The 24,098-nt window shown below is 34.9% G+C and overlaps 1 protein-coding gene across 2 annotated transcripts in view; it reads right to left on the bottom strand.

Annotated features, from left to right (window-relative positions):
• LOC126763669 (uncharacterized) overlaps window positions 1–23,740 on the bottom strand; it is a 329,848-nt gene extending 306,108 nt beyond the window's left edge. For both annotated transcript variants that reach the window (XM_050481378.1, XM_050481377.1), the window contains exon 1: window positions 21,960–23,740. The gene's annotated coding sequence lies outside the window, so the exon portion shown is untranslated. The remainder of the gene's footprint in view (window positions 1–21,959) is intronic.
• Window positions 23,741–24,098: the final 358 nt, after the last annotated feature.

Consider the following 24,098-nt stretch of genomic DNA (forward strand, 5'->3'; position numbering starts at 1 on the left):
CCAAACTCATAACAACCTACATAATAATACTGATTTATCCAAAAATAGTCGTTAAGGAGAAGAAAAAAGTTTTTTTGTGAACTTTCTGATCTTATTACTATATTTAATGTACTTTACAAATAGACTTTACAGACTATGGATGCCCTTGATCCCATAGTCGATATTACAAGCGTACCTCTAGAAAAAATTGTTGGCTTTGCGAAAGATTTTCTGCTCAAAATCATTTAAAATTCAAAAACCATAAGAGTTTATAATTTAATAGAAAAACACTGATTATGGTTCTGAAAAGTTAAAATTCTGATTTTGATAAATTGGCAACTTCACACAAAAAAAATCGTTTTCCCCAATAAAAATTTACACTTCAGAGTGACTTAAAAAATCGAGAGTGTTATAAAATGTTTTATTCCTTTAATTATTGTCTGATAAGTATATCATAGAAGATTATCTGAAAATTTCGATCAATCCAGCTGTTTCGGAAATGTTTTTTCCACCGACTCGCATTTCAAAAAAACATGTTTGCTTTTTTTGATTCATGATAAATAAAACCTAAAGAACATTAATCTTAAAAATTCTGTCTTTCGTGTTTTTTTTTCAATAACAATGCCTCTAAATAGGCGCTTTTTAAAGCTTTCACAACAATAGTATGAAGCTTTCATTCCCAAGTGAAAGCAAAAGTCTTCGCAGAAAATTGTTTAACAAAAATATTTACAAATGAATTGAAAATTATTTATATTTCATTAGTTTCATATTTCATAAACTAATATTTGCTTTTAAATTCAATCATAACCTCAAAAAAAATCGATTGTTTGTCCTACAATAAATCAGAAATGTCTATTAGTAAAAAAATCATCTTACTTAATTTACATTTGTTTGAAATTTCCATAATAAAGTAATGTCGCAACCTTATTTTAGAAATGTAAACTTTTTGTTTTCTCTTTGAACTGCAGCTCATAATTTGAAATTAAAAGCTTAGCAACTATCATTTTTGTATCATATTTTTAACTGTGAAATATTGAATTAAACTTTGATTTAAATTTCTGAAGATATCATAACTTAAGTATTGCTATTTACTTAATCTTAGTCCTGCGCAAGAATATCAAAAGGGTTTACAGCATTAATATCTCAACCTTCAACTCAAAGAATACTATTTATGCCTTATGAAGGGACCACAATGAAACTCTACACGCTTAAGGTCACCAACATACATATAGACATTTCTTCTCTAAATATATACGTAGACATATGAATCTGTAAGTATGAATATAGACTTATGGATTCATATGTATATATACAAGTAAGCATATATTGTACACATAAAGACGGAAGGATCTATTCTCAAACGCATTGTGTTGCTGACATTACTTCTTGTCATTATGACTACAATCTCAATTAAAATCACGGTGCTTTTTGGGTCCACTTGCGCAAATATATTTATATATAACTTTAGCATATACATATATACATATACATATATATTAATGTGTAGGTGTACTTAAATAAATATATAGTACTTGCTTGTGCACATAGAATTTGTGGCGCTTTGTTGTTTGTGTTGGCCACATTCACATTGTACTCAACAGTGCTGATAATGTGTTCGGAGATTTAAGTGGTCTCAATGCCTATTAAGCATTTAATGATGCATTTAATATCAACAGTAAGTGGCAGCAGCTTAGAAAACTACAGACATGCGGACAACATGGTGTGAGCTGCTTAGAAGAGTAGTGAAAGTGGCCAAACTTTTGTTGGTAGTTATATTACATTGCCTCGAGGTGAAATGAAAGTAGTGGGTAATCTCATTGTTATTTGAACTTTAAAGCAATTTACGTAGCGTTCAGCAAATGCTGCCTGAACGTCATAACCGTAAACATTTAGACTGTTTTACTGACTGGAAATTATATGTAATAGGCTTATTATGTAGTTCTAAGAATATTCTAGGAAACTATAAATACTACTGATGCGAATTGGTCTCAGCATTTTCAAATGCAAAGTAAGTAATGCAATCAACTGATGAAATTTTGCTCAATTTGCAGGTAAATTGGAATATAGGGGAAAGCTACACACTTATTTTATCTTAAAGACCTCTAAAGGCGTGTTTCAACATCACATGTTTACACAGAGAATTTTAGAAGCTCGAAATCTCGATAATAAAATAGAAGTTAACATATTTTGCTCCACTTTCGGAGAACTTTGATGTTTTCTTACATTCCTTCCCACAAATACATTAAATTTGCAGTCAAACATATTTTTTATCTGATATCTCAACAAAATCATGCCAAACTCATATAGTAAGATGAGTAGATGATAGCGCTTAAAAAGGAATCTGATGAGGTATTCAGATTCAAATTGCCCCTCTTTAAATATTATTTCATCAGACATTTTAAAGATTTTTTTATGATTTTCGAACTATCAACAACGTGATTTTGATTCACATACAAGTATGTCTACTTAAATAAAAGCCCTAAGCACTGAGTTTTTATATTAGTTTACTTATTGATGTCAAGCTACATCAATGCTTGACGTCAATTAGACGCATTTACAGAGACTACAATATGATAATTTCACTTTACATAAGGCCCCGAACGATTCTTCGTGTTACGAGCCTCGTGGCAGAGTTCAACTTGTAGTGTAAAATTAAAAAAAAAAAAAAAGGAAAAAACAAGAAAAAAGCACCGAAGCTAATATACCCTTCACAGGTGTGTTTCTTTTTAGTAACTAGTCTTCGCACACTTACAACTATATGCTAAGTAACGTTTCAATTTTTTCGAGTGTTTGACAAATCTATACGAAATTTGGTGATACATTGTCAAAAGTGAAAGTTTTTCATACAAGAACTGATTCAATCGTTCATTTATATGGCAGCTAGGTTATAGTGAACAACTGGGCATGGAGTCATAGTAAATTTCACGCAAGTGAGGAATCTCTGACGCCATTCACTTGGGACGGCATATTCTTTTACATATGACTATATCACTACTTCCGGTATTTAAGTATCCTCTGGGTAGCCTAAGAACATTCTTTGAAGGGAGTTAAAGTGAGCTCGTATCCCCTGCAAGGGTTAACCAGGTTTGACCCTAGTGTAAAAACACCCCCAATGGACAAAAAATCGGATGAGAGACCCCCTTTTCACCATTATTTTAAATAAAAACGATTTAACTTCGCTGCACCTGGAATGTCAGGTCCCTTAATTTGCCGCTCACACAGGTGCTTTCTGTTTGAAAATAAAGGCTGACATCACCGCCGTCCTCAGAAATGATGGAAGCACAAGGACAAAGACGATAGGTCCTTGTATTTAAGTATATAAAGGACGCAAATTTGGTGTATTCATTGAGAGAGACTACCTCGCCGAGTACTGTCATTCACTCCGGTGAATGAACGTCACATGCATCAAAGCGAGATCTGAAAACATATCGCTGATTTGCGCCCACGCCCCGACGGAAGAGAAGGACGATGTACCAAAGATGCCTTTTTTAGTTTGGAACGCACTTATGAAGATACGATGTCAAAATCGTTTTGGCGATTTTGCCAAAAAAAGGTATCTTTGGCTCTTCGGTTTGAAGATTCAGCTCATTTCCCCAAATGGGTTGAGGCTGATACTCGCCGGGGCCCGAAATATGGTTATCTGTAGTACTAGAAACATGAAGATTCATCAAGCTACTTGTCTCCGGATCGAAAAACTACCAACCAGATCGACATGTTAAATAGACGGAAGACACGTCTCCAGTGTTTTAGATGTGCAGATTATTTCAAACTTACGTAAGCTGCAACCAAACCATGGTTTCGGAAAGTCTCCGAAAAATGTGTTTGGTGACGATCATATAGAGAAAACAGGCTGCCTACCTCGCAATGTTACGATCGACCACAACACGTGCGGGATGGGATGGATACTAAATCGCATTTGACAGAAAAAGAAGGAGGCTAAACAGTACGAAGAGCTTGATTTGGCCGACAGGGGTATATATACGAAAATTTGGTTTCAAGACCGGCGCTACTTGTTCCCCAAAGGTGATCTGAAATAATGCCCAGAGCCAAATTATGGAGGGAAACTTCTCCAACCTGCTGAATGGCAGGAATGCACAACACCAGGAGAAGGACCCAATATGACGATGGAGCCGTTCCATTACCGACCACGAATAGCAATTGCCCGCCTAAAAACAACAAGCGGCAGGGGCCGACGTATAAAACTATTCAAACACGGCGCGAAGAACTGATATATTCATCAAATCTTTGTAAATATTATTTTCTAAAGCAACAATTGGAATTTAAGTGTGCTATGCCCAATCCATAAAAAAAGGAGACCCCACATTCTGCGCCAACTACCGTGGGATTAGCTTCAACAAATAAGGTTCTATCGAGCGTATTGTGTGATAAGATTCTAACAAAAGCTGATTGGACCTTATGAGTGAACATTTTCACCATGCGCCAAATCTTGGAAAAGAAAAAGAAGATCGACACACACCACCTTTTCGTCGTTTTTCAAAGCTTTTTACAGCAAAAAGGAGCTTTTTGCCGCGATGTCTAATTTGGTATCCCCGAAACTTACGTGAGTAAACCGACGTTGAGAACATCAATCAGTTTATTTTTCCGAGCCGTTCGATACCAAAAGAGGTTTCAAACAAACAGTGAAACCCTATCGTTTTCTTCAAATTTCTGGAGAAAATAGTTCGAGCTGCAGAATCAAAATAGAGAAGGTACCATCTTTTATAAGATTCTATGTATATGCTCGATGATAATAATCGTGGCTCAACATGTCGCCGTTAGTTCTGCTTTCTCCAGACTGGACAAGAAAAAAATTTCTATTGAATGAGGGCAAAAAATTCTCCTGTAAAACAAACAGTCGTTCGACTAGACACACACTGTTGACAGTCATAACTTTTTGTAGATAATTTCGTCTATCTTGGAACCATGAACACCACCAACAATGTCAGCCTAGAAATCCAAAGAATAAATTTGCCAACATTGTACTGTGTTTGAGAAGGTCTGTGGATATTTTGTCATTTTAGTCACTCATAATTCCCGTGGCTGGCTATTGTGAGGCTTTGACTTAACATTCTGATGACTACGTTGCAGTTTTGAGAGAAAAGTTCTGCGAAAGATTTATGGTCCTTTGCGCGTTGGCCAGGTGTACGAGATATACGATGACATTGACATAGTTCAGCGAATTAAATCGTTTGGAACGCTACTTTCCGGATGGACCCGAAAACACTAAAGTAGTGTGCTAATGAGGAAGAGGAAGACCTTTTTGTTGGGAAGACCAGAAGGACCTATTGGAATATCACTAGCGAAATAGAAAACTCGCGCTGTTTCACTCGGCTAAATCGCGTAAGCGGTTCTATTGAAGAAGATATGTTCTAGTGGTCCGATATCGGCAGTTCCGACAAATGAGCAGCTTCTTGAAGAGAAAATGACGTTTACAAAATTTCAAAACGATATCTTAAAAACTGGGACTAGTTCGTATATATACAGACGGACAAGGCTAAATCGACTCAGCTCAACATACTGATCATTTATATATATACTTTATAGGGTCTCCGACGCTTCCTTCTGGTGTTACAAACTTCGTGACAAACTTAATATACCCTGTTCAGGGTATAAAAAGTAATTTCTCTTATTATGGTTTCTACGTATTTCCGCCAACACAACAACAGTAACTTAATTCAGCCTAACCTCAAAATGAAGCAAGTATACGGTGTTTATAGATTAAACCACCCTCTTTATACTCAAATGTTCTTGAATTTTTCAAAATATTTACATTTGACACCTGAACTCTAGAAAAGTTGATTTAGAAGTCACAGTGACGAAGAAGCATATACTGAAAAACAACATCAAGCAACTGAGAAAAAAAAACAAATATATATACATACATATATATATTGTTGATTTCATTTAACTCCACCAAAAAACAAAAAAAAGAACGACTTTTCCTTTTTCGATGTTTTGAAACTTGTGCTGTAATGGCCCACGCTGAAGTGAATATCTCTCAAGTATAACAAAGGGGGACGAAGCAAAAGTGTTGAAAATAAACAATGAAATGCAAACTTAGTAATTCACATTTACATTTGCAAGCAGCAAATAGCGAATAGCAAGTGAATCAACAAACCCATCCTTTGTGATTGCCTTCGCCTTTCTGCTGCTTGCTGCTTGCTGCTGCTTTACATCCGTGGCATGTCCACCATTGTCCTTGGCTTATATCCGCAGTACAACTGTTCACCCACATTAGTATTTTATTTAATGCGCTTCACAGCTTCATTCTACGCTTTCATTTTCAACACACACACACACACCCACACACACTTACACATTCTGATATTCGCTTTAACAGTTGGATAAGCAGGAACAAATATACAAATTGAGCGTGGTCAGCAGAAAAATATTTAAATAAATACATGCGCATTTGTATGTGTGTGTAAGTGTTTGCATATAAAACACATTTGAGTCTTTAGCTCACACATATTTCACTGGCTGGCGATTGTGTAGCACTTTGTAACATTCATATACATATGTATATATGTAAGTACATTTGCGAAAGGAAATTAGATATTACGTGGACGCGTTTTGCATGTGTGAGTAAATATGTTTTAGAAGACCATGTTGGCTGATAGGAGAAAATCGTTGGAACAGATCTTTTAGAGAAATGCAGTTCTGGATTTCAGCAGCATGAAAATAAAATTTAATTTTTTCCTGCTTCCATGAAAATTTTTTGTCACATAGTGGATGAAATTTCTTTCACTTTCATTACTTCCGTTCACTCTCCTTTTGTTATATCAAAAATATTTCCGCTGCTCGCCACAAAAGTCTTATTTTCATAACATTGTATTATAAAGCAGAAATAAATGGTAGTTTTATTTCATGAAAGAAAAGCTTTGACTAATCCATGACGTTAGGATATTAAGAACTGGACATCATGGACAAAAGGCCTGAATACTTTTTAGTACACTGAGCTTAGATTTAAGACCAACCAAACTCTTAAGCCATATACCATACTTACATTTTATTTTTTCCTTAACTCAATTTAATTAAACTACATCGGATATCCTTCAATCCTTCGAACCTTAAAAGGTATAGTTTCTTTAAAAATCTTCAAAGGAATTATGAACAAATAAAAAAACTTAAAGTTTCTTGAAAAGACAAACTTTTTATCCGCTATGAATTATATCCAGTTGCAAATAGGAAAAATCGATATTTTTGTGAACTTTTTTTCAAACGACATTTTATTTAATAAATAAATTGAAATAATGACCTTTTACAGATTTTAATCTTAAGCGATTCATACTGAAAAATTTTGGTGCTAAAAGTTTTTTGCTTTAAATTATCTCACATCCATGAATCAAAAACTTATTATTAGAATAGATGACTGAGTAGTCAAAATTTTTAATTTTTTTTTTAAGCCTAAATTGCCATGTAAAAATTTACCTTCAGAGTTGCTTAGGAGTCAAAATTATTATCAAAAACCTTCTTACCTCGATCCTTAGCTGTCAAATATGTATATGACGAAATTGATCGCGACAAGCTTAGCTTCAAATGCCTGTCAAATATGACAAAGACGGTCGTGCGGTTTTCAAGCCGATCGGTCCAAGCATTTCAACGAAATGATTAATTTTTTAAAATTTTATAATATATTAAGTTATTATAGTTGTTGTACACTCGATTAGAAATTGATCACAACACTTTAGCTTCACTCACTCTAACATCCTACAAGTATAATTTACAAGTATTAATTATGTTGCCTACAATTAGGAAGTTTAGCAAAGTCACGCACCTTTTATTTGATCAAAGACTCACTCCTCTAATATTCGCAGATCTCGCAACTGCGGAAGAGGTAAGGGTATGCATAAATACATATATGAGGAGAAATAGTATATACATACTACAATGAACAAAATTGAAAGGTGAATTTTGTCCATTTCATCTCCTTCAAAGTAATCCCCTACCGCTGCAATATACTTATGCCAACGAATTTTCCAGTCATCATAGTACTTTGAAAAATCCTCTGTCGTGATGGCCATCAGAGCCTTCTTCGATTCAGCTTCTATATCCTCAGTCAAAACGGTGTCCTCAGAGTGGTCATGTGAATTTGCTGAATAGCCAGTAGTTACACGAAGGTAAATCAGACGAATGCGGTGGTTGCGACACGATATTAGTTGAAAAAGCGGCGAAATGATCACGAATAACCAATGCAGTATGAGATGGTGTATTATCGCACTTCTTTGTTCAATAAATTCAGACATAGTAAAAATCGAAGAATTCACTTTTAAAGCCTCACAAAACGACGCGTATCTCTAGTACTAATGAATATTTTGACATGAAATTTAGCATAGTTGTCACTAACAGTACTACTAACTTACAGAAAAAATTTACGGATTTCCTTTCAATTGGATCACAGTAGTATAGAAAAGATCAGCATGCCGAGCTGAGTCGATTTCGCCATGTCCTTCAGTTTGTCTGTACTTAATGCCTCAGTTTTTGAGCTGTCTAACTGTACATGTACCTTGTACAAATCCATTTTTCTCCAAGCAGCTTTTCATTTGTCGAGTCCGCCGATATCGGCTCACTATAGCATATAACTGCCATGTAAATAGACCGTTCAAAATTCAGTTCTGGTATGAGAAATTTTTATTAGCTGACAAGATAACTTCACAAAATTTGGCATATATTATTTTCCAGGGCTTTAATTTTCGAAGGAAATATTCATATCGAACCTCTATAGCATATAACTGCCATATAAACTGGCGCATCAGAATCAAAACAAAGACATTTTATACCACTTTATGCTATAAGGAATGCACCTCCAGGGTTTTTATAACTTCGGTTCAGAAGAAGCGAACAGTTTTTCTTACTGTTTTCCACTTTAAATATAATTCTAAACTAAAACAACCAAATATTTATGGCTTGCATAACCTTTGCTTCAAATGAATACTAACTAATTCTAAGCTGGATTAAATATTACACGGAAAAACTATAAAAATATAAGTGTAAACCATTTTAAGGCCTTACATTAACTTGAATTCCGATCTCTATCCCAGGTAAATTTTGTAAAATAATTTCATTGTTTAAACTATCTAATTTTAATTCTTCCTTATCGATTTTTGAATACATCACTTTCTCCAGCATTGACATTTCTCCAATGAGTTTTCTATGATAGTTTTCATAACCAGAAAAGCGGTTGTTAACATTAATTCTCAACACTCACCGATTTTCGCAATACATATCTAAATTACGTGTCCAATTGGTGTACACAGTTATACATACTCCCACTGCGAATGGCAGACGTATTGAATGGCAAATGAAATGAACTTGTCTGCGTGATTTCTTAAGTAGGTGGCTCTTAAATTGTTACAGCAGCGCTGATTTTTGAATTCGTATCGTTTTCGCAAACCCTAAGAGATATACATATGTATATGTATGTGTGTATGTTTGAGTGTACGAGGGTGGCTATTATTTTCAGTAGGTTATTTTTTTGCTGATATGCACTTAATTACCTGTTCTCACCCTAATTATACATTGAAAATAAGCTCTTTATTCAAAAATCGTTTTACTTTTCCTATAGCTTTAATATGGAGTTATTGGGTCTTTTGCATCAATATTTCTAACGCCCAAACAGAGAAACCCACAGCTTCGCACTAATGTTATTCTAATACAAAATTCAACACGCTACAAAAATGGTCGGCAAATCTTTTCCATAAAACCGCGCTTTCAAAAGTTATTCGATGTTAAGTTCCTGCATCAATTGTACTGGCCACTCAAACAAGTGCCCTATGAAATCTACGTAGCTCATACGACATGGTGTACTGAAACTTTAGTAACGTCCGCTACAAAAAATCAACTTGAGTAATAATGCACACCCTAGTGTATGTATAACTTAATATATGTATGTGTACATGCTACATAAAGGATACTTCGATGTTAGATATTTGTTGTTGTGAGATGTTCTTCGCGGCAAGTGTAACTCAAGCATGGCTTGTATTGCTTATTTATGCAAATATGTTAATGACGGAAATTATAATTTATGCCGAGCATTGTAATGATTGCGTTGACTAATACAACAATAACAACAACAGCAAGCAAAAAGAGCTGAGAGCTGGCAACAAGCAACAGCAACACCAGCAGCAAAGCCGCAATAAAAGCAACAAAAGCAAAACAAACAATAGACAAGGGCGCTGTTAATATAAAGCGGGCGTTGAAGCAATAATAACAAGCATTACAGCAGCAATTTGAAGCTTAAACATTAAGTCAAAAGGCAATCGTAAAAGCGAAAGACTGTCTTGCAAGATAAAGGGAATTCAAACTGCTAAATACAAGTTAGCATTTAAACACACAAAGAAGAGAACGATGTGAGCGCAGAGGAGGAGGTGGCAGAACAGAAGTGGCAGCAGGCAGTGGCAAACGCTATAGACCCAGCTGGAGTCAGCGCGCAAGACAATAAACATGAAAACGCGAAAGCATAAAAATTCAAATTTAATTTCCAAAAATCGCGACACGCAGATATGCGCCACCGATGCGCGTGCAACGGGCGAGCGAATGAGAGAAAATGCGCAAAACGCACACAATGAAGATAAACGCAATGCGACACACGCACACATATATATACATATATATACGGGCTGCCTCGGCGTGGGCAAATAAGTGTAATAATAAAAGTGCTACAAAGAGATAAAACAAACTGACAGGCGGGAGGACACCTTGGCAGCAGCCGTTAAAAACAAACAGCCAACAACAACTACAACCACCATTGTACGTCAGCGCTGAAACTAAATTCAACTGGCAGAAGTTTAAATTATGTTGCAACAGTAACAACAGCAACAACAACAGCTACTAACATGCAAATTTCAAAGCTTACTTGCCGCGCCGGCAGAGATAAGAAACTTAAACGGTTTTCGCTGCCAACGCAGGCACAAAGGCATGAACAAAAATAACAAAAATTCTAACGAGTGTCAAAATAACGCATAATACTTGTATATAACAATAACAACGACAACAGCACGGCGACAATGTAGTTTTAACACAACTTTGGACGTTTTAAGCATCTATAGCTGTTGCTTAACGCATTCACAAAGCTAAAGCGACTGCTGATTAACGCCCGCACAAAGACATGTATACATTCATATACACATATAATACATATTATATATATAATCTATATATATATATATATATTTACTATGTAACTTAATATATACTATATGTATATGCACATCCGCCCGCCAAACTGCCTGCACCACATTTCGTTTTATGTGTCGCCGGCGACACTTTTCGGTGTCCTTGTCCTTTCTTCCTTTGTGTGCGTATTTTAATTCTAACTTTTTTCTCTCTTGTGGTCTTAGTTGGTTGTGCTAAATTTTTATCTTGTCACTGTCCGGTTCATAAACGCCATGAATAAAGGCGCCAAGCAAAAGTGTCTCCTGTGTGTGCCGAGGTGTTGGCGCTTAGGTATGAGGCACACACAAAATGCTGCTGACCTATTTATTGCTACACAGGTGGCTAGACATTTACGAGAACAAGGGTATTTCGGTGCGAAATTATGTAATATATGAGTCTGGTAAGCTCTAAATATTAACAGCGCTGTGAGACCTTAAGAAAAGTGACTTAGTGGGCCTTGATCACAGATACCGTTAACGAATAATAGAGCAGTTATTTTCAGAGTAGGCGTTCCTTTTTTTAAATTGGAATAAGAAAACCCATTAACTTCGTTTGCAAAGAAGCTATAATTCCCTGCAAAAAAAGAAAAGAACGGCTTTGATCGGTCATTTTGTATGGCAGCTATATGCTATAGTAATCTGATCTGCAAAATTTCTTCGAATATTGCAGTATTGCCTCAAAAAAGTTACCATGACAAATTTTATGAAGATATCTCCTCAAATGAAAAAGTTTTTCATACAAACACTTCATTCCGATCGTTCACTTTATATGGCAGCTATAGGCTATAGTGGTCCGATCTGAATGATTTCTTTGGAGATTGCAGCATTTTTTTAAGGAATCATCTGTGCCAATTTTTTTGAAGATATCTCCTCAAATGAAAAAGTTTTCCAAACAAGCACTTCATTCCGATCGTTCACTTTGTATGGCAGTTATATGCATGTTATAGTGAGCCGATATCGGCGATTGTAACAAATCCGCAGCTTCTTGACGAGAAAAAAACCTTTGCAAAATTTCAGAGCGATATTTCAAAAACTGAGGAACTACGTAGTCAGGTATTTACAGACTAATAAATATGGCTAAATCGACTCAGCTCGTCACGCTGAGCATTTATATTGGGTAGTCGAAAAAGTCTAAATATATAAATTTTGTAGTATCTCCGACGTTTCCCACTGTGTGTTACAAGCTTCATTTCAAATTTTTATACACGTCGTTCATGATGTAAAAAGACTTGAGGCTTGATACTTGTCTTTGAAGAGATTTCATAAGCTCTTGACTGTGTGTATTAAAGAAAAAAGTGGCAGATATCTCAGAGATTTGGTTCCGAAATGCATTTGACCCACTTTACTGGGACTAAATAGTCCAATGTGTGCATTTTATATATAAAACATAGGTGCATAACTTCGATAAAGCACAGTACGCCTAATTGTAGATAACATTTATTTTCTTTTCATAACAGTTGCCAGCTTATGAATTTTAAAGGAACTATTTATTGAATGTTTTTCAGAACGATTGTATGATTATGGACTAAAAAATAGCCTAAGTGCATCCAATATAAATAATTTGGAAACTTTGCTAAAATTTTTTTTATAATGAGTCAGTGTGGTGCAAATTAGTCAGTACCCTAATCCTCAGTTATCGCAATTGGGTGTGAAACTTTGATATGAAATCAGTTACATATAATACTGCGCTTAATCACAGGCAAAATATATTTAATTCTAACGTTATTCTACACAACAACAATTAAATGTTGCCCACAATTAGGTGCAAAGTTCCAATTTCAGTTTAATTACCAAACCAAAGTGATTTAAAATTTTACAAAAAATGTTCAATTTAAATAAAAGTGATGAGTGGGAGTTTTTGATGCCTAGTATACGCCTCTTCTGGATTTATTAACATACTAAAACGGAAAAATATCGATAACACAATTTGATTTGTAATCAAATATTTCTAATCAATTTATTTGTTAAGACTTTTTAATAAAAATAAATAATTTTAAATATTCTCGCTTTTCATATGAGATTTTCCTAGAAAAAAGCTATTGCTTGAAACTATTTATACGAATTATTTATTTAGCTATTATATATTTACTCAAATGTGTACGATGTACATATATGTATGTGTGTATATAAGCAGTTTTCGCACAAAAAGCATTAGCTTTCAAATGGATTTGCAGAAAGTTTTTAATGAATGCCAATTGTAGATAAAAAGTTTTAAAAGCATAAGCCTATGCTCTAGCACACACTATACCAGACAGACATGCATATATACCATACAGTTATATCAGTTATCGTAACTTAATAGCAAACAAACACAAAATAGGTTAAAGGTGTGGCAAAGTTTGGCAAATGGAATCATATTTGAAATTTATGTACGTGTTTACATGTAAGTTTATGATGGCTTGCATGAATTTTAGACAATTTTTCGCAAAATTGCGCTCAGCTATAGCTCTTTCTAACTTGCATGCAGCTTACTTGATAATTATTTGCATAATTCGGGAATGTGTTTGTTGTGTCATTCTCTGAATTGACTAATCCAGCTTACGGAAAAGAATATTTCGAAAGTCTTAAGCTTCAGCAAAATGAGAGCTAAATAGATTCAGATCAGTATGATGGTTCAAATATTCGAATATGTACTACTATATATACTCATTTGGCAGCTGTATATAGTACCAATATACAAGATATTTATTGTATAACTTACAGGCACTTTTTCTGAGGGAAACTTCGGCCCACCGTGCGAAACTATTGGCCAACATCTTTATTTCACACAAAAGTCTGCTGTATCCTACTGGAATTAATCTAGATTCCCTTGGCAGAAGCTACTATTTCGGCGATCTAACCCGGTTCGGATCAGCAATTTTTATTGCCCAGGAACTGAATAAGACAGTAAGCTTAACGAAAATATTAGAAATTTCAAACTTGTTGCAAGGTGAATAAACAAAAAAAAAATGTTTAATTGAATTTTTCCAAACAGGTGGCAACACTTATGCAAATTTTTATCATCACTAACGCTTTAATTTGATACTAGTATTGCAATTATACGTATATCTTACTACTTTTACTGATTTCTAAATTATAAACTGATGGCAACCCTGTTAAAAATATTTTTTATCAGAAACAAAAACTCTTGCGCTATTACATTGGTAGTAGTATATTTTTAGACGATATGTTTTTCGCGAACGATATGTTGTTGCGAACAGCTGGCAACTCTTTTAGCAGAAGACATTTAAGCCCTCTCACCTCTCCCATCCTCTGGTTGACGTTTTGCACATTACGGTTTTTCTCTGGCTTTGATCCTTGCAAGTTGCAAGAGTATAAAATTTTCGGTTGGTCGGTATTTTATTTAAGCTGTGTATTCGAATAAAAAAATTTAAACAGGTGGCAGCGCTGTTAAAAATGTTTTCAAAAACTAACTTTTTTACAAACACAAAAATCTTTCAAAAACCTATTGACCACATAATAATCGAAATTTCATTTAATCAGTGTAATTGAATGAAATATGTCAAACAAGGTGGCAACACTCTAAAAAATATTTTCACTTGCAAATCATTTGCAAAGACAAAAATAATTTCCGAAATCGGTCGGCCTTATAGTAATCGTAATTTTATTAATCAGATTAACATACAAGTGGCAACACCCCTGAAAAATTAATTTAATTGCAATTTTTTTCTAAAACGAGAGGCTTTCCTAAACCTTCTGACCATTATTTAATTATAACATCATTTTATCAGCCTATATTTTGAAACAGGAATAAAAATATTTTCAAACAAAGACAAAAATCTTTCCGGTACCGCATCTAACAATCATTTTTTTATCACTGTAATAAAAATATTTTCAAAAAAATTTTTTTTTTTTATGCAAAGACAAAAAATCTTTCGAAACCTGTTGACCATATAATCATTTTTTTTTAATCAGTGTAATTGAATAAGAAATTTTAAATAGGTGACAACGCTCCTCCAAAAATGTTTGAATAGATTAATTTTTTTTATGCAACTTAAGCGATAAAATGAAAAATTATAATTTTTCGATAAACTAATATCCCAAAAGCATCTCAGTTCTTCCTTTCACTTAAGCAATCAACAGGCAAACCATTCACTTCATTTATTTTGTATGCGCAAATTCCATTCCATTTGTATTGCAGGCAAAGTAATTAAAAAAATCAACTGCCGATTTACAATAATAAAGCGCAGAGCAATCGCATTTAACATTTCACAGAACAGCAATTTGTAAATGCAACTCTGACCCAAACAAACAAACAATAGCCATGCAATGGACCATTAAATTGCGTAGCAGCGATTTATTGTTTCACTTTCATTCACAAAACTATTAAATAAATATCTGAGTAAAATGAATTTCTTCTCTTGCGAAATATATTCCGCTTTATGCAAGTAAAGCATGATTTTTATACCCTGAACAGGGTATATTAAGTTTGTCACGTAGTTTGTTACACCCAGAAGAAAGCGTCGGAGACCCTATAAAGTATATATATAAATGATCAGTATGTTGTGCTGAGTCAATTTAGCCATGTCCGTCTGTCTTTCTGTCTGTCAGGAACCTGCTCATTTGTCGGAACTGCCGAAATCGGACCACCATAACATATAGCTGCCATACAAACTGAATGATCGGAATCAAGTTTTCGTATGGAAAACTTTCACATTTTACAATGTATCTTCACAAAGGTTGGCAATTATTATTTTCTAAAGCAACAATGTAATATCCAAAGAAATTGTTCAGATCGGCTTACTATAGCATATAGCTGCCATACAAACTGGATACATAGTTACTAAAAGAAATGCACCTGTGAAGGGTATATTAGCTTCGGTACCGCCGAAGTTAACGTTTTTTCTTGCTTAAGTTTCACTTTTCAATTCTTTGTGAATGCAGAGCAATGAAATAAATGTGCGAAATCCAATACATTAATGATGGATTGTGCGTGCATTTCGCTCTGTTTGTGGTTTCTTTTGACTTTCGTTTGAATGCAATATGCTTTTTTCGAAATTTCCACTGACATTCAAACCGACATTTAACTTTAGAGATAAATACGAATATTATGGCAATGTAATATATTTAAAAAAATAAAAATATTTTTTATATTTTTTTGCGTATTATATTTATTGTTTTATATTGAGTTTTATCTTATGTTACATTACATTATGTTAAGTTACTTTATGTTACTTCATGTCATGCTATTTTATATTACATTCAGGATAATGAGATAGTAGAGGAGATTGCTAAAAACAGTCATCCGAGCACGTGATCAACATTGAAAAACCCATGCATTATTTATACGACGATCTAAACAGAAGCATGGTAAAGAAAACCAAACTCCGATGAAATGAGCTACCTGAGTGCAAAACTGCAAAAGACATATGTAAAATGTTAGATCGAAAATATACAAAGTTCTTACTGGCACTCAATAGCACGGCTGTCTGTGACCAGAGCCGATGGCGTCACATGCCTGCAGAATGGCTCTGACAGATCAAGAAGACTGCCGGAAATGTGGAGAGCAAGGCACCAGGGCAACAATAGAGCATTTTTGAAGAACAATTCACAGATTTTACACGATAATAATACACCATCGCATCAAGCCACGATTGCGTCCGAATTTAAAGCCAAAAACGCAATGAGTACCATCGATCAACCACCGTATACAAGATTTGGCTCCGTGTGATTTTTTTCTTGTTCCCCAAACTGAATTTGCCGCTCCATGGAACCCATTTCAGTCGATCGAAGAGGTAAACGCTGAAGGAGCGGGTATAAGGGTCTGTATATTTTTTTGTCATAATTAGAATCATAATTTTTATTATTACACAAAATGTTTTCGCCTTAAATTCGCCTTGCTGTCATTAACTTCGTCATTAACCATTATTTTTAAAGCTCAAAGAAACCGAGAAAAATTTGCTGATATGTACTTTCTATTCAACAACTCCTCTGCATTCGTTTAAGAATATGCTTTCTATTTTCGCCTTACTTTATGCTTCTTACTTCTATGCTTGTAAACACTTTTCTTAGAAATTATTAAAGCAGAGAGCTAAAAAGTAGTACCACCAAAGCTCACCGCCTCATCGAGGTATTTCTTATGCTTGTTTTGATACTCCAACCGCTTTGAGGTTAATCATTCTACGTCAAAAGCAAGTCTTCATTATCTACCAATTAATCTAATTTATTTATTTTTACTTTTTTTTGGTTTTTTCGCCTGGATTATGACCTACTTAGGTGAATCTCCTACTTGTCTGGAACGCAATGTTCATTACTTTATTATTTATGCTCACATTTTCATATTTTCGCTTTTATACAAACGCTTATTTTTCTGCTTTTTCGCATATCTCAGAGAACAAAAATGTGTTCCGAGAAATTCATTGACATCTGCGTTCACTCAGCTCCCATTTGCATTACATCAATTGGAGTTAAAACATAAAGCTTAGGAATAGACTCGTATATATATTTGTAATCCCACAAAGTAGCTAAGCTGACTAAAGGCAAAGAAAGTATTTTTTCTTTATTTTATTTAAATAGAAAAACAGAATTTTCTGTATTACACGTAATGGCAGTGGCAACATTAATTAATAAGCTTTGTCGCTTCAAACTGTTCTTGTCATGTCACAAGCATGAAGCATGAAAGTCATAAACAGCTGCGCTTAACATCACTCAGAGTGCCACATGGAAATCCGTAAGTATATTTCTTTACAGCAAAACAAATTTTTATATTATTTGATTTTTTCATTTTTTTGAATATGCATAGAATTCAAACGAAATAAAACTGCTTTCAAATTGTTAATATTTCAGTGGAAATAAAGTTACAATGAACGTGACATTTCTCTCCATTTTTTTATGGGTTTTTCTTAGTTCTATAAATCTCAAACAAATGCAACTAATTATTTTTTAATTTAAACTTTTTTGTTTCAGGATAAATAATTAAAGCAAAATTCTTTGATTCTTAACTTTTGTAAGTTGCCAGTAAACACCATTATATGCAATTAAAGTTATGTTATTCTATATACAAGAAAAGAGAAATTAAGTGAGCATACTTAGACTTGCCATAAATTCTGTTACAAAGTTTACTGCACGCATTGTGTATGAAGAAAAATTTTCAGAGAAAGTGCTTTTACTTCTTAATCTAATTTGCATGCAGTATCTACTCATCTATTTTAATCAGAAACTGCAGGAGATATTTTGAACTTCTCAAAAAATAAATATTTTTCCAAAGCGTCTACAGTTGACGCCAGAAAACAATTCAGACATAAAAACTGTTCACGAAAGCATTCGCAGGGATCCCCTTAGAAAACTCAAAATTATGTCACTCGAAATGAATGTATCGACCAGTTCGATTCGAGATAATCTCCGCATGAAAGCCTACCGTTGGCCAACTAGTCATCTTCTGACAAAGCACTTGAGGCACAGTAGGCTCAACAGCTGCAAGTGATGTCTTTGGTGGCACGCTATCAACAGCCATGAATGTATCATTTTTACAATGAAACAATATTCACTATTCAAGAAATTTTTAATAAGACAGAATACAACAGAATATACTGAGAAACTTGCTGAGATGCAAAAAATATTATACGAGTACCAAGTGCACAGCGTTATCACCATCCAACTGTTATAATCGTTGGGTGGAGTGTTTCCAGTACACATGTTACACCTCTTCATTCTTGTGAAAGAGGAAATTAAATTGGGCAAAAGGGTAACCACAGGATATTTTAGATGACGTTATAATGCTCTTACAGTAAGATTTTGTTTCAACACTAAACTGGAGAACATGGCCTATCGAATGTCTCACAAGGATTTGGAAAGTCTCAGAAAATCGTTGGTTCGAGCACTGGATTTTCCATTAAGATTCTCCTTCAGCACACAAGGCAAAAACCACACAGCAGTGACTTAAAGCAAATTTCTTGGTTGCAAAGCTGCAGATGATTGGCCGTCTCGAAGCCCAGAAGTTTGAACTAAAGTTTATGATGAGGAGAACATAGCCTGTTAAATACTTCACAAAAATTCGGAGAGTCTCAAAAACTCGTTGTTTCGAGTAACGTCTTAAATCTCAATAGAAACTGTGTGTTCCGCCATTTATGAATGCCAGAATCATTTGAGGGCTGGTTTGGTAACAAAAGGTGCCAATTTCGGTTAATATTTTGAACATCTAATATATGCATTATTAAATAAAATTAATTTTATTATAGAATATATTATATGTAGTTTTGTTATGTTACGTCATGCTAGTTAAGTCTTGTTATGTTAAATTATTTTACGTTATGTCACATTAAGTTAACTATGTAGTTAATTTTTTTATCTTATTTTATACAACTAAAAATAATAGTAATAGTTGGAAATATTTTAGTTAAAAAAAACAACTTCACTCCGAATTTCTAAAATATAATTTTCTTAAGTTAATAATATTTGTTGTTGGTTATCTTTCCGTTTAAAACTCTTTCCAGCTTCTCTTATTGAATTACTCAAAATTTTGTATAATACATGAAGACTAAATAAACGGCACTGACTTACTAACTTTCAGTATAACTTCAATTGCAATTACCCAACAAAAAACAACTAATGGGTTCAATACCAAAACATAAATTTCAAAACACTAAATCATCTCATATCACATTCTCTTTACACAGTTCACATCTCGACCGCCCGTAACTGTCAGCTGGCACATTCATTATTTTACTGTCGTTAATATATTTATCTGTTTATCTGCCTGCTGGGCAGGTAGCATCTTGATTTGCTTAATTAAAATTCGTTCAGCTCCTTTTAAAACTCATTTCCTAATCCTCTGTGTTTGAGCCCTTTTCATGTTACCTCTGCTCCCTTTCTTAGGGCACATTTTCACACATTTTTTTCCGGCACTCAACCGAGTTGGAGACACGTACTTTGGTTTGGGCTGGAAGTGCGTGCCTACTTAACCGTGGCTTCCTCTTAATTTGAGGTATTAATTCGTGTATGATGGCAGTTCTGTTTTCCCTTCATCAACTGTTTCCCTTCATCAAAGTTTTCCCTGATGTGCTTTATCACATATTGGTTTTTTTGCCGGGATAATGATGTCGAAGTGGGAATGAAACTGTACATATGTGGTGTTATATAAAGTCTACATTTTAAGCTCCTGTAATCGATGTCAGTGAGTGATGCTCATATTGTTTATAATACTTAAAGTGATAAATGGCTTCAAATTTTTATAAATGTCTTAACATTATTTATTTTATGCCGGAAAACCGTAAAAGATAATTATCATATCTTGGTCAGCGCTTCGGAAATTTTGACGCATGATGAATTATGATACGGCTGCCTAAAGACATGACAGTTAAAGGCAAGATAAAATATTCTTTGATGATTAAGGCATCCAGAACAATTATACGAGTTTTATGAAGTTGTCTATGATTTTGACACTATACTTCCTAAGTTGAAAATATCAAATTTAATTTTGACATATTTTTGCATTGCAAACTGGTCGATCAGAGCACAGTGCCCATTTATCGGAACCGCTGATAGATAACGAAATTTGTTGAATTTGTTGAGATATCTTTACAAAATTTGACATGTATAATTTTTCGAGAGAACGCTACTATATTTGAAGAAATTATTCAGATCGGACTGCTGTAGCGTATAGCTGCCATACAAACTGATAATTTATTCCTTATATGAAAAAATTCTTATATGACGAGTTTTTCTCACGAAATTTTCATTTTTTTACAAGATAATATTTTCAAACAAATTTTTAGAAAAACTATGTTTTTGCTAAACAACAGATTGGTCAAACTCAAGTCCTTCTATGAAACAAATTTTTATTTGACGAGATATCGTCACAAAATTCAACATGGATTCTTATCTAAGACAACGGTACAATTTCCAAAGATATTCTACAGATCAGATTACTATGGCAGCTATACAAACTGCTCGATCAAAGTGCAGTCTCCGTAGACACATTTTTTGAATTTGTTGAGATATCAAAATTAAAATAAGAGAGCGGTATGGATTCGTTTTATACCCTTTCATGCTATAAAAAAATGCAGTAGATGTTTTTTTTTTAATTAATAAAATTATCTGTGAGGCGTGAGATTTCATAATTATACATATTTTTCGAAAAATTTTATATCAACAAAATGTGTATCTAAACTCTAAGTTCTATTAAATATATTTATTTTTACACACCTACCAACCGCATTATGCCAAACGACCATTGCTGCCTCGCAGTTTTTTTCTACCACTTAAACACAGGCAGTACCGTTAAAAATTTAGTGTGTAAACTGCAATTTAGCCCTAAAGTATGCCACACGCTCTGTTTTGTCCTTTTTGCACTGCAAATAACACTGTTTTTAGCAGACTTTCAGGCGCGCGCACACCGAACAAACAGTCCACTTTTAACCCCACGTATTTGTACAAACTAACGCAACGGTAAAAGCAGGCAGCAGCATGTGTGCGACTACTTTTGTTGCCCAACAAAACACTTTTGTTGGCACTTTTCCCTGCCAAACAACTATGTGTAGCACACATACAAAAATAGGCATTTGTGTTTGTGCATGTATGTGTATAGGTGTGTGTGTGTGTGTGTGAGCATATGAAATTCACAAAAGAGCACAGCGCTTAGGCGTCAGTCGCGGCTGTCTGCTAATGCTTTGCTGGGTGCTTGCGCCTGAAATCACTGCAGTGTGAAAACAAACACACACGCACACACATTGGCACATAAAGGCGCGCTTTCAGCCACAACATCAAACTCAAAACAAATAATTGGCAGGCCATTCCGACTCGCAGAGGGCGCCAAAACAAGAAACCAACACGGTTGCATAGTTTTGTTTTTGTAATGTATTTTACAGTAGTTGTTGCTGTTGTACTCACCTTCTGCTTCCACAATTTGCCAACTCCACGCCGTTGCTGTGGAGCGCAAGTGGAGTAGTTTTTTGTTGCAATGCCGCTTTCTTGCTGTTGTTGTTGTTGTTTCTATGCGCGCCACTTTTTGCAACTACATTTCGCAGGTTTAGCCTTTTTCGCACTTTTCACACACACACGCACACTAAAACACGAGAAAACTTCCAACTTTCAAATACCGGCAACAGCTGCCGCCGCCGCTGCTGGTGCTTAAGCGTCAACGATTTCAACTCTGCGCTTCTAATGCCGCGCTAAAGAAACGCTATTTCATTTTTTGCTATTATTGTTGTTTTTGTTGTTGTGTTTGCCACAACGTCTGCCACACAGGCTGCCACTCCCGAGCACCGCAGCACACACTTTTGCTAATTAAATTGGCACAACAACTCAGTGGCCGAGTGTGTGATGATGCCGGTGACGGGGTTTAACGCACCGTACACATACACTGAGAAAAAAACCATTTATGTATGTGTGTGTGCACGCTTTTATAAGTGCGCGGTTGTAGCGTAGTTTACTTCCGTTCAAACCGGCGTCGGGCTACAGAAATGCTGTTATTGGTGTTGTCTTAATTGTTATTGTTGTTGTTTTTGCTTTTTGTTATTATTGTTGTTTTATTTTTTGTTGTTTTTTTGTTTTTTGCTTTTCTGATTTTTATTGTTGTTGTTTTTGTTGTTATTTTGTTTGCTGTTCTGTTGTTGTTTTTGCTTTTTTTGTTGTTGTTTTGGTTTTTTTTTACTTAGTCGCCCAAGCATCTGTTAATATTTCACTGGAAATTACCACATATTTTTTATGATTTAATGAGCCTCCACTCCCACACATTCTCTAACACTCACACACTATCTTTAATTACACATAACTGTATATATACACATGCATGCTAGTTTTAATCTGTTTAAACCGATTTGTACACACTCAACATAAGAAAAAGAATTTCATCTATTATTAATTATTTTTTGCTCTCCTTTTACTTCATATTTTATTTGACTTTTCTTTTTACATCTTTTGTCGAAATCTTCACTTGCTTTTCTTAGCCGAAACTACAAATGCTTTTAACACGTTGAGTGCCTTTTGTTTTTCACTGCCTTTATCTGACATGCTTTCTGTTTGCTTTCGCATTTGCACGTTCACACCCTTGGCAAAATCTCAAATAATTTGTTGTTATTGATTGTGTGCACTAATGCCGACGCCACCAACACACGCAAACACGTGTACAAGGCAGCAACCTCAAACTTTCGATTGTATTTAACCGCTTTACAGCTGCTCGCCTTGAGCCGACAACAACAGCGGAAGAATGGAGAGAAGAGGCAAAAATACGCACACGAAAATTCCCAAATCGACAATTTCGTATAACACAAGGATATGCCAGCAATTTGCACACACTTTCTACAGCTTTCAACACACTTTCTTGTTTATTTTATATTTATATAATATTTTTTCTATTTTCTCGACGACAGCTGCACACAACGGCGCTCGCCTACATTTTACTGCCACACTTTACCTTTAAATTAATACAATTTGTGGGCTTTAAATATAATTCCCTTGCAGCCTTTCGGGCGCAACGCACAGCATCGCGACGTTGTTGCTCGCCGATATAACATCGCGTACTAGCGCGGACTGTGGTTTTTTGCCAGCGCAACGACCGTCTCAATATTTCGCTACCGTTATTGCTGTTTGCCACTGCTTGGCTTTGTCACTTTTTACTGTTTACTGTTGCTGTTGGCTTCGCATTGCTCTTCCGAGTTTTGCTTACGAACACTCAGCCAGCGCCTTTTGAACTGACCTGTCACTAGCATTTGCTGTATTTTGGTCCAAACACTATGCGCTTGTCGCCGTGTTGCACCTCATCCAGTCGCACAGTGTCTTCTTGACTTCGTGCAACTTCGTGCTTCGGTTCGTGTGTGTGATAAATAACATGTGACAATATTGTTAGCATAACTTTCGGCTGCTCTCTGGTTAACAGTAAGCGTGATAAGTTTGGTTCAAATTAGCTCAATTGATGAATGAAATATGTGGGCTTGTTTGCGCACATGCGCTCTCTTTGTTGTGCTCGCTTTACGCTCACGATATTTGGGTAAATTTTTAGCTCCTAATGTATTTCATGTACTATTCTGC

The sequence above is a fragment of the Bactrocera neohumeralis genome, chromosome 6, assembly GCF_024586455.1.
Source record: "Bactrocera neohumeralis isolate Rockhampton chromosome 6, APGP_CSIRO_Bneo_wtdbg2-racon-allhic-juicebox.fasta_v2, whole genome shotgun sequence".
Classification (NCBI taxonomy): Eukaryota; Metazoa; Arthropoda; class Insecta; order Diptera; family Tephritidae; genus Bactrocera; species Bactrocera neohumeralis.